This window comes from Fulmarus glacialis, unplaced genomic scaffold, assembly GCF_000690835.1.
Source record: "Fulmarus glacialis isolate BGI_N327 unplaced genomic scaffold, ASM69083v1 scaffold10764, whole genome shotgun sequence".
NCBI classification, from domain to species: domain Eukaryota; kingdom Metazoa; phylum Chordata; class Aves; order Procellariiformes; family Procellariidae; genus Fulmarus; species Fulmarus glacialis.
In genome coordinates, this window is record NW_009208696.1 from 44,016 (window position 1) to 56,422 (window position 12,407).

Sequence of the window (12,407 nt, forward strand, 5' to 3'; positions counted from 1 at the left end):
TTTACTTCAAGCTTATGTAAGTTTACCACTATTTCTGCAAGCATTCTTCTGAGGACTATTATGGTATTTGAATATTTTTGTAAGTAACAGTCCTCGTCACTGAATGTCTGAATCTACCTGCCAAAATGAAACAAAAATCTTATGTAAGCCAAGATGTTAAAAAGATATTCCTGTAGCCAGAACTTTGAAATTCTCTATTCAGGAATCCAGATGACGGAAGAGCATTACAGAAATGGATTAAAAATATCATCAGCTGTTCCAGTTATCAGAATGATATCAAATTCTTCCTTGTGGATGCAGATGTACCCACTGCACTCACACTGCAACTCTATCTTTCATTCATTTTCTTTTAAGCTCATTTTTTTTCTCAAGCGGGATTTCAAGGCATGCAAAGTCTTTTAAAAGAATTCAAAATTTATGTTCAAGGTAATTGAAAGCAACATGTTGTTTTCTGCATTTTTGTGTGGTCACTGCGGGATGAAAAGGCTCTCTTGAGTCTCTGCGCTTGTGTCACCGCTATAAATTCTTGTGTCACCGGTATTAGCTTAACACAACGTGACTGATCTAATTAGACACGATGTGTCACAGCAGCTGCACGCCAGCCTGGAAACTCAAATAGGTCCCTTCAGGTGACGGCAGCTTTATATGTTCCTCCCACCCATCGCAGCAGCTGCTTAAAAACACATATATTTTCAACCTTGAAGCTGGACCCCTTCCACAGGTCCCCTGGGCGGCCCACCCTGGTCATTGTGACATGGTGCGGGGCGAAGGCAGCGCTGAGTGGCCAGGGCCAAGCTCCAGCCCTGCCTGCCCCGGCCAGGGGGGCACCTCCACCCCAGAGCTGTGGCCAGGGCACAGGGACGGCATGGCTGGGGAGTTTGGGCGCATCCAGTTGGGCATCTATGTGGAGATCAAGCACAGCGATGGGCGCATCCACCCGGCACTGGTGACGGAGCTCCGTGAAAGCACTTCCAGCATCACTGTGGAGTGGCTCGAGAAAGGGGCCAACAAGAGCAAGCAGGTGGATCTCCAGCTCATCTTTGCCCTCAATCCTCACCTGGCCCCAAGGAGCACATCCATGACCAGCATCGAGGCCCCACTGTCAGCAAAAGGGGACCAGAGCCTGGTGAGTGAATGGCTGTCGCAGCCCGTCAAAGTGAAGAAGCCATCTGGGGACAGCAGGGGCCCCGCGGCTACCCGGCCTGGCTCCAGGGGCTGCAGACCCAGGTGGACATCACCACGTGTGCGGCAGATAGAAAGGCTGCGAGAACAGCGGGAACGCCGGCGGCTGGGGATGCAGGAGCAGCAAGCCCAGCTGGCCACTGCTTTGCTCCACCCCAGGACTGATGTGATGGCCGTGATCCAGAAGTGCCGCAGCCACCTGGACTGCAAGGCACTGCAGGCCGCCACACCGTGCCGGCCCCATCGCATCTGTGTGTGTGTTCAGAAGCGCCCGACAGGAGGCTGAGCTCAATGACTTCGATGTGGTGACAGTGCCCTGCCAGGACATGGTGATGGTGCGTGAAGCTAAGCAAAAGCTAGACCTCACGTTGTACCTGGACAACCAGGTCTTCCGCTTTGACCATGCCTTCAGTGATTGTGCCACCAATGAGCTGGTGTACAGGCACGCCGCCCAGCCCCTGGTGGAGACCATCTTCCAGGGGAGCATGGCTACCTGCTTTGCCTGTGGCCAGACAAGCACTGGCAAGACCCACACCATGAGGGGAAGTTTGTCTGTCAAGAACTCTGAACCCTCCAAAGGGATCTACGTCCTGGTCACTGAGGATGTCTTCCGCAGGCTGCAGGACCCCAGCTGCCAGAAACTGGAGCTTCGAGTCTATGGGGTCTTCTTTGAGATTTATAGGAGAAAAGTGTTTGGCCTTCTGAACTGGAAGAAGCGGCTGAGAGTGCTGGAAGATGGTAAACAGCAGATCCAAGTGGTGGGGCTGTGGGAGGAAGAAGTCACCAGCATGGAAGATGTCATCAAGCTAATTTAAATGGGTAGCAAGTGTCACACATCAGGCAAGACTTCTGCCAACACTCACTCCTCCCAGAGCCATGCCATCTTCCAGATCATACTCGAGAAGAGAGGGCATTTGTATGCCAAGTTTTCCCTGATTGATTTGGCTGGGAATGAGTGAGGAGCTGACATCTCCACCGCAGACAGGCAAACAAGGCTGGCAAGGGCTGATATTAATAAGAGCCTCTTGGCGCTGAAGGAGTGTATCCGGGCATTGGGGCGTAACAGAGCCCACACCCCGTTCAGGGCTAGCAAACTTGCCCAGGTCCTGAGGGACTCATTTATAGGCGAAAACTCCTGTACCTGCATGATTGCCACCATCTCCCCAGGAATGAGATCCTGCAAGCACACCCTTAACACCCTACGGTATGCCAACTGCATGAAGGAGCTAGTGGTGAATTTAAATTCTCTTGGACAACCCTGTCAGGAGGTGTTCAGGTTCCCACATCGGCTGAAAGATGTGAAGAAACCCTTGACTATTGAGAACTGTCCCAGGACAGCCGAATTACAGCTATTTGGGGTTCAGGCAGGCAAGGAAGTCTCGCCCCAGTTATTTATTTTCAGTGCTGGGGGGGAAAACACAGAAGAGAACAGAGGTGGATGAGAAAATGCGTATGGAGGAGCATCGGGAATCGCCGTGATGGTTGAAAGTATTCTTAGAAGTGGCTGGGGAAATAGACTACAATGTAGATTTTTACACTGCACAGTTTGAATCAGTCCTGGGTCAAAAAATTGGCATCTTGACCAAGATCCAAGAAAAAGTCAGATTATTCCGGTCAGCTCTTTGCAAGGAAGAACAGAGCAGCAACCAGAGCTGCACGAAGAGATCCTGTACACTGTAAGCTGTGCTGGAGACCCCTGGACCCTGAAACTGCTGCAAAATGAGAGCTGTTATGATGCTACTGCATCAGCTGCGCAACAACTCGAATGCTTAAAAGATCTTAAATAGTGTCTGCAGGGATATTCTGGTTGGTTTTTTTCTCGAAAATAGTGGGTTAGACATGTAAGAAAATAGTTGTTTCCAGGTATTTTTCACTGCAGAAAGTAAAATTGTGCAGTTGTGAGGATCTAACCTGTAGGAAAGGCAAGAATTTACAGAAAATGTATCTCACCTCATCTGGGCAGGTTTCCACCTCATGCCTGTAATATATATATACACTCACATATATGTACCTCCCTAGTTGGGCCCTGCTCCAGGGCTCTGTGAAACTCTGTGAAACCAAAATGAAAGTCACGTTCCCAGGGTAGGAGGCATTTCAAGTGATTTAAAAAGGCGTTAGAGTGCAAAGTGCTGTCATTTCTGAGCATGATACATTTGGGAAAATGAGGGTTATCTTGTCATGGCATAAGCAGTGGCTTTTTTATAGCATCAGCTCACTTTTTTCCCCCTCTCCCTCTCTATCTTTCTTTCTTAACTATGTTCTCATGAGACATTAAAAGAAAAAGATGCTAGAACCTGCCTTCATAAAAATCAGACTGAAGATCATGGCAATTGCCTGACCGGTGGGGAGAAGATACGCCTGCAAGGTTCTCAGAGGGAAGCAGGGGAGTCAGTGCCCTGTGTCAGAGGTCTGATGAGAGGAGACTTGCCAAATCAAAGGGTCAGGAAAGCTGCATCCAACGAAGCACCATCTGATAGCGCATATCAGCGCGGTAGCAGCACGCAGGGAGCGGCAGCCCCAGACTGGTGCGTCACCCCAGATGGGAAACCCTGCAAAACCTGCTCTTGGTAGAGGGGTTAAAGCATCAGGCACATATTTATGCTTATTATTCAATTTGGAACTTAATTAGTATAAAATATTGGAAGGATAACAAGTAAGTGGAAGAAATTAAACGGTATAAATCATACCTAATTAATTGATTATAATCTCCCTCCATTTCTCATGCCATCTGAGCTCTCTCTGGCTGTCGGTCCCATCCACCAGTTTATGCTAGTGAACATTTTAAACATCTGATCTGAAGTCTGATAAAAACAACGGAAGAACTTCAGCAGCCTTTCAACCAAGCCAGAAATTTGTTTTCAGTGATGAAATTATGAGACACCAAACATTGTTTAAATGCTGGTCATCTCGTAGTAATAATATGCCGTGCTTTTCAGCTTCAGTGCACTTTACGAGCATTTATTTATTGGCATCCTGCTTGTTCTGGTATTCCTAGTTTCAGCAGCTCGTAGTGTTCGGAGATGCAATGGGACATAGGTACTACTTGCCAGGTTAAGATAAAAGTGTGTGGTTTCCAGCGGGTTTTTACCATGAAAGGGTTTTCTCCTTTCTGAAAAGAAACTTCTTTGAGGTTCCTTCCTTAGCATTTCTTTTGGATTCTTGTTTGAGGTGCTGGACATAGTAGGGCAGCAGGTTGTGAAGCCAGGTACCCCACCACGGGGTACAGTATGTGAAAGCACACTGGCTCCATGGTCCCTTGCCTGGGATTATTTGGCAGGCTCCCTTTTAGCTGGGTGTAGGATGTGTTTTCCACACAAGGCATGTGATAGATTCACTCTTTTGGCTGCCTGTGGTCGTTACTCCGGGTCTAAGTTCCCACTGTTCACATGCTGGGGCCGTGCGTTAGCTATAAATCCTGAGCATGAACTGTTTTGGCAAAAAGGGCTATGAATTAATTGAGTTGGGCACAGTTCTAGAAACACAGTTTTAATGAGCTGGAACAAAGTCATATCAGGGCGGGATGGTTTGCAGTGAGTAGGAAAATGAATTTTATTCTCTCTTTGTTTATACTCACACATTCGGGAGACTGTTTGCAGCTAAGCTCAGAAGGTGACTCATGAGCATACCCTACTGCTTTCTAAAGCAGATGCAAAAGGAATTAACTAAATTAGCCTTTTTTTCCATTGTTGTGGTTATGTGAAGTGTTGATTAACCTCTTTTCCTTCTTTGATGATCTTCATTTACATACTTCCCTTTGCTTTCTAAATATAAATCCTGTGTATGTAGAGAGTGCAGAACCCTTTCTTCCTATTACCTGGACTTTAAGCATGACTTCTGCCTGGTTTCCATGAGTTTGTAGCCACAGAATATCCATTTGTATTTTGGGTTTGGAAATACAGTTTAAGCATGTTTACGTGTGTCCACAGAGCCCAACCCATAAAGGTTCACAGATTCAATGAAAATTCATACGATTTTTTACTGGCCAAGGCATGCCTTTGTAATGAAACCAGAATCAGATAAGTGTGCTGGGTTTTAGGTTTGCATTGCTCTGGTGACCATGAATGTTCAATTAAATAAAGATCCCTAATTAATTTTAGTGAGGTCAGCCATTCACTTAGCCTGTTAAACAACTGAAACACTTTTATGGGATGCATTTTTGTTTATAACTGATTGTAGCTGAATGAACAAGAAGAGCAACCATTGTATAAATAGAACCTGGTTAATCTAATCATTTAATGCCTGATAATTAACCACAAATACTGCTATTCTTTTATGCTGCAAGAATTTAAATCTGTTCTCTTCCTACATGTGTAATTTCTAGGGGAGATTTCATTGCTAGTGAGACATTATACCTAGGAGCGCTACACCCTCGCCTCCCAATACTTCATATGCCTCTGCTTGACTTCGGTGTTTCATAAGGACTGAACATACACACTCAGAACCTCCTCTGTCAACAAGTGTTAGTAGTTCCTACTGCAACTATATTTAGAGAGAGAGAGAGACAGACAGACAAACATATATACATTGGTCTAATTTTCCAGCTGCTACCTTCCTAGTTCTGAGCTTGGAACAGCTTTGGCTGTAAAATATATTCTTATTTTCCACACTTCTCTAGTGTTTGCCGGTTAACTTTGTCAGAGCAGCGCTGCAGTGCCTCCATAGCTTGATTCAGTCTCTGCTGAACTCCTCGTTAGGCTTCCTCATTGCTTCTTCCAACTCTTGCATGTTCTCCCTGTGCAGCCCTCAAAGGTTTGAATTCCCTCAGTCTAAAGCAACTGAATGCCCATATGCTCCCTTGAACAGTCAGGACAGTTCAACCCGTAACGTGTGCATCAGCTGAAAAATAAAATTGATTCGTCCACTAGTTTTTTGAAACATTCGGTTGCTTTGCCCTCTGCTCTCACATCCACTTGCCTTCCCAACCACTCCTCCCGTTCAAACTGCCTTTCTAGCTGTGACTTTCCATACCAGGCAGTCAGCAGTAATATTGTTGCGTGTATCTTATAATCTTTCCTTTCAAAATTTCTGCCAGCATTGCCAGCTCTCATGTCTCATGAAATATAGTTTTTTCATTCCTCTTGTACGTTCTAGAATTATTTAATTGTTGGAATCCTACTTTTTGGGGGGTTAATTAATCTTTTCCATTTCTTGGTAGCAGGAAAAAACTTGGAAAGTTACAATCTAAATGCTCCTAAGCTGGGAGACCATGCTGAAAAAAATATTTACAGAAAGTTAATCTCGTGAATTTTGGAACCAGAAACAGGATGTTTAAAAGCTTGACTTTGGCAGTAGAACTCTGCTTAAACCTTCCTGGCTCAGGCACTTGTGATCAGGCCTGTGCAAAGGTAACCCCTTTCCTCAATACCTCTGATAACCGGGTGGTTTGTTGACCATTTGAAGACATCATTACTTGGCTCTGTTTCTATGGAAGTCCAGAGGAACGATACAGAGGGCTGAGAAAACCCACAGCTTGATGTGGTTGTAGGAGAGCTCACCTGGGGCGTGCAGCAGCTAGGAGAGGAGGTGGCCCCGTGCTGCTGTAGGAGGGTGGAAGGGGAGAGCTGGGTGAAAGAGGCAGGCACAAGGTCTGCTTGTCGTGTGCGTTGTGCGATAGGAAACCAGGGGGATTCAACCCCAGTAGGAGCCCCCAGCTTCCCAAACTGCAGCATCTGGAGTTTCCAGTTCAGTTCTGAAGCGTCAGTCAAAATGGGAGCTGCAGTGAATGGATCAAAATAATCTCTACTCTGCAAAGACCATCTGGGAGAACAAGACACCTTCTGGGCCTGCCTCTGCAGCAAGCAGTATGCAATTTGCTCAATTTAGCATCAAGTAAGCATGGCTGAATTTAGCCCTGCATTTTTGGCTTTATTATTATCTGAGTATTACAGCTCAGCCTGTTATCATGAGGCTAACCCACAAGGTTTTATTCAGATTTTTCTCTGGTTTTCTGCTCAGACAAAGCCCAAGGCAACTGGGATTTTCCAGAGAAGAGAATGACTGTTGTCGCTAATAATAGCTTTAGTCAGCAACATATGTTTAGTGATGCACATCAATATTTGTACTTTCGCAGATGCTAAGATTTTGCATTTTCGATGTCATTGTGTCCAGGAGCGTGCTTTATCTCGGTGCTATAAAAGTACATGTAAAATACTGAATTTTCATACCTACATTTCCCAAGCTGAAAGCCTGTGGCTGAAATTCTTCTGTGCTATCAGGCAACATTGCATTGCAAACCATAGCATTTCCTACTTTGTACTAGAATCCTGTGAATCTTTGAAATATGCACCTCAGCTATGATTTATGAGGTATTTGTATCATTTTCCTTTTATTTTTCTACAGAAGAAGGTAATATCTCATAGGGTATGTTGAAAGACATTATGTTTTGAAGCAATTCACCTGGTATTCTGCCTCTCTCGCTCCTTTAACGCATACAAGGAATATGTGATGGAAAAAATGTTGTTATTCCTCAGATTGTTCCTTGAAGTTTTCTCTTGTTTCTACTTTTATATTGAGTCATTCTTCTTCTTGTGACCTCCTAATCATTTCCTCAGCAAGAGACTGGGATGTGACATGAAAGGAGATGATTTCAAGTGAAGAGGAAAAAATACACCAGAGAAGAGGAAAGCTGAGATATAAGGATCCTGTTTACATGCAAAACTTGCAGCAGTTAGGTAAATAAGCACAGAAATGTTTCCATCTGCATCGCAATGTTGTCCAAGTAGCAGCACAGTCTTGTGTGCAAACTAGAAAGAAAATTCCTGGCAATTCCCTCAGGCATTGGACTGGATGGAGGGAGCTGCCCTCCTCATTGTAATACTGAGTAGGTGTGAGCAAATCTGCATGGTAAAGGTTTGGCATTAATGTACATAACATTGGTGGGTTTGTTTGAAAGAACACCTATTTGCGTGTGCAGTTCAGGTGTCATCTATCCAGAAATGATAATTGGTCTCCTTCACATTCTGGATGAAAGATGTTTGATGAAAATCTACCATGTGGCTTTTCTTATTTTTATAGACTTAGGTTTTGCTTGAATTAATTTATGTCTTCCAAACTCATGGTAAGAAGCAAAAAACTTCCTCCTCGCGAATGACCGGCGCCAGGCTGATGACAGCACCGTGCACCCAAATGCTTGTCTACTTTTCCTGGCTAAACCAGTTGGTCACAAAGAAGCGTTTTGTTTCTTGTCTTATGGCTACAAAGAGCTCCTCCGACCACTGAGCACAGACGTTTTCTCTCAGTGTACGCAGTTCTTGATATTGAGGAATAGAAGAGTAGCTGGTGAATAGCTGCTGTGTAATAACCTGCCTAGTTTCCTCTGTCTCTCGTCCTGAAATTGATGTTTAAACTCATCCTCGTTTGTTGGACTTCACTGGTTTTGCTCATCACCTGAGAGCTGACTCTGCACAGGTCTTGCTTACAGCTGAGCAAAAGGGTACCGTGCTGGTCTGGAGTTTCTTATATTGTTTGCAGTCTAATTTTAATAACTTTATACTAATTTCAGGCAGTGTTAAGAACCTCTTGAAAGAGGACATTAGAGCTCAAACTTCGCTTGGATACTTTGCTGCTGTGGGATGTTGGCTGTGATGCCTGTTCCTCATTTCTTGTCTCTCAACAAACTACTGCTTATGAGCTGATCCTTGCCTTTTGGTGAGCTCATACATGCCCTCCTCCAGGTAATTGTTCCAGGGAGAGGAGAGTAAATACATCACCCTCCCCTTTGAAAGAAAGGAGTCTAAGCAGAAATGTTTCCATCTCTGATATTTCCTCAGTTAAGATTCCCACATCCCTTCTTCTTTCTCTCCCACTCATGGTAACTTTTGGGTATTGGTGCTATTCTTGCGTGACCAATCTGCATAAAGCCATAGGAAAATATCTTTTTGTTTAAACTGGCTTTTAAAATCTTTTAGAATTTTTGTGTGTAATTTGAGAGATGAAAAAACACAAGGAGGTGCAGGATTCATGTTTTTAAAAGTATCGTGTGTCAGTGAGTGCCCTGGCTTTACACTTCAGCAGCTTTGTGCAATGGAGGTTGAAACTACCAATAACTGTAAACATAACCCATTTTTATTGGCATAACAGTGACATCTATTGTTCGATATTGTATACATCTGTGCCACTCTTAGCAACTGCCTACAGGTATTGAACTGATCTTTCTCAATTTCGTAAGATGCAAGCATGCACAGTCAAATTATTGATTCAAAGAATTCTGTAATAACAAATGTAGTAATGCCATTGGACAGCTATGCAAAATTAAATCTAATTCATTTTGTCACAGGCTAATTTACAGATCAGTGTGGACTGATGCACAAAAAGAGGCACCTCCTATATCTGAGAGTGTCGGAAGATGTTGCTTTTATGAAACCTGCACACCAGCCACGCTGCTGGCAAGGCTGCAGCGACGCTGCATCTTCCACACTGTGGGCAGTCAGCGGCTGGCAACACCCAGCAGCAGATTCTCCCAGGAAAACTGCCTTTGCATTGACCCACAGTGCAGCTTCAGAACATCTGCCCCTCTGCAATCCTCGGACCTAACCGAGGGAACCCCGAATATTCAATTGCAGGCAAGACACAATAGGCAAGTGGTGTGAGCAAGCAGTGAAAAACACCATTGCACTTGTCGCTGAGCATTTGCTGCAAGGCAGAACCACAAGCCAGCGCTGGGTCTTACCCAGGCCACTAAAGCTGAACTCTTACAAAACAGCCCCGGGGTGTACGACGGCCACAGCATGGCAGGGACTTGCTCCGGGCATTTTCAGACCAGCTCTTGCACTGGAAACAGAATTCCAAAGCATCAGGCTGGGGGAGTTAAGAGAGAGTCACTTTTCTTTAAGTCCTTTCTTCTTGCCCTGTTTTGATTATCTCTCCTACCTCTCTCTCTCCTTTTAATAGAGAATACAGAATTCAAATAGGAAAGATTTTAATATAGCAGTAATGAAATACAGGGGCTATCTAGTGTGTCAGACACTGTGGCTGATTAGACTTTCTGATTCGTGGGCTAGCACTCAAGGGAACAGCAACTGTCTCTTTTACTGCCTTGTCTATGAAAACAGCAGAAGGCTATGTATGCTCATTACTATTTTATGTGATTTGAACATTAGAGGAGAATTGGAGAGAGCAGAGCTATAGAAAGATTTTTTAATAATTTTAATGGAATACCGCGTTTAATTCTTATATAAGCAAACTCTCGATAAAAAATTACCTTCAGTAAAAATATTTGATACTGGTAAACGAAGCAACATAGTTTCCTTCTTTTTAAGCCGTAAGATTTAGTACAGGGATGCAGAAATGCAAGAAGCGTGGGTAAAGGGAACACATTGCCTATAGACCATGCTGTGAAGATAGCACTGAAATATGTGCTAAACATTCAGCTTATACTTAGAGTTCACTGGTGTACATAAATGCTCTCTTGAACAGCCATAGCACATTCCTAAACTGAGGATATAAAGATGGGCTATGTTCTGTAACCCACCAGGCTTACCGTCATTTGAGAAAGAAACGAGTAAATACTGTCTTGTCCTCCATGGAGCTGTACATAGATGGACTTTTCCAAACCTCCATTCAACTGTAAAGGCTGCAGGATGAAATATTCATATTAAAAATCTTGGATTAAAATCTACATCTCAGGTTTTTCATATATTGTTCTCCACAGTGATGTAAACTTGCATTAATTTCCTATGTTCAAGCCTCCCTTTTCAGATGCTCTCCACATAGTAGCACCCAGCTGCAAAATAACAGCAGCTGTGTTTCTAAGGGCCCGTGTTGAACTTCTGTGCTTTCCAAAGAGAGAGAAAAATAAATGTTACAGGAACAAGTAACACAGATATCATAAATAAACACATTCTGAAGGTCTCACTGTTCCCTCAGTCAGGAGGGAAAAGGAGTGCGTGTAAGGAAAGCTCTGAGTATGTGCAGTGGGGTAGGGGCTGGAGATGCAGACTTGCACCAAACCCCACTGGGCTGGATTTTCTGAGATGCAAATGTTCACAAAAGCAATGAAAGATGTTGTCTGTCCCAAAAATTCACAGCTTCATGGGTGAAGAATTAAGAGATCTAGTGGTGGCTATAAGGAGCAACGGGGATGGTGCAGGGCAGCAAGAGGAGAGGTCGGCACCTCCATCCCAAGCTTGCTGCCTGCAGAATGCCCAAGTCTGAAAATGTGTGAAATGGTGATGGCAGCTGGTACCAGAGACCGGGGGCTGGAGCTGGGGGGAATGAGAGAGAAAACTCAGAGTGTATGGAAAAGGCATGACCCTGGGACTAAAGACCCGCACCTACCAGAAAAGACAGACCCAACCTGTGGGAGCTACCTGCCATGCTGATGGTGCCTCTGCGGTTGGTGCTTTTAATTTGCTAATTTAAAATGAAAGTCTCAAAACAGTTGGTGCACCATGCAAGAACCCTAGGAAATGCGGGGACAGGGAGATTTAGAGAAGCTGCATGTGCCCAGCGATAATGGTGTAGCTCCACCAGCACCAGTTTGGATCCAGCTGAGTGGGTTGGTTTCTTTTTGGGGAGGAGTATCTTTTCTTTTGACCCCCAAATTCTTTAGATTTATACAGGTGCTCCCTTCTCCACAGCCCTAACTAAAGCTATCTCAGGCATGTATGAACGTACAGCAACAGCACCCCGACCACGGTGCCTAGGGGACATCCCTGGCACAGGAGGAAGGTCCTTTGCCTTCAGGAAAGCTGTGCAAAATTACATGCAAAATTAGACTCAAAATGACACTGCTGAATGTCAGAGCCTGTCCACACCCTCAATCTTTCAGGAAAGCAATGCCCTAAGATTAGGGAATAGTTTGCTAATACATTTAAAAACGTCCTGCTCCATCTGCACAGAGCTCTTTGGAAAATCTAGCCCGTGTGAGAATGGAGCTTTTCTGTTGCTTTTTCTAGCTTACACTTTCTGGTGTTCGCACTGCGGGTACCGGTGGGACCAGCAGCTGGAGCGCCTCATCCCCAGCGCTGGCGACGAGCCCACCGGTCCCGAAGGTGAGTGTGAAAGAGGGATTTTTTTTTTTTAATTGCATCCTGACACATGGCGGAACTAACGGAAGCGATGGGGCTGACAGCAGCCCTTGAGGAAAGCGTCGCTGACTTGCGGTACTCTCGGTGACCCAGAAAATCCTGGCCTCTCCAACCTCAAGAGAGGCGTTTCCACTTCATTTTCTTTTTATGGGCAAAACCCTGAGGTCTTTATTCAGTCTCTGCTCCACGCTTGCTCGC

The 12,407-nt window shown here is 44.8% G+C and overlaps 1 pseudogene; it reads left to right on the forward strand.

Annotated features, from left to right (window-relative positions):
* Positions 1-865: 865 nt before the first annotated feature.
* Positions 866-12,173, forward strand: LOC104072115 (annotated as a pseudogene).
* The last annotated feature ends 234 nt before the right edge of the window (positions 12,174-12,407 follow it).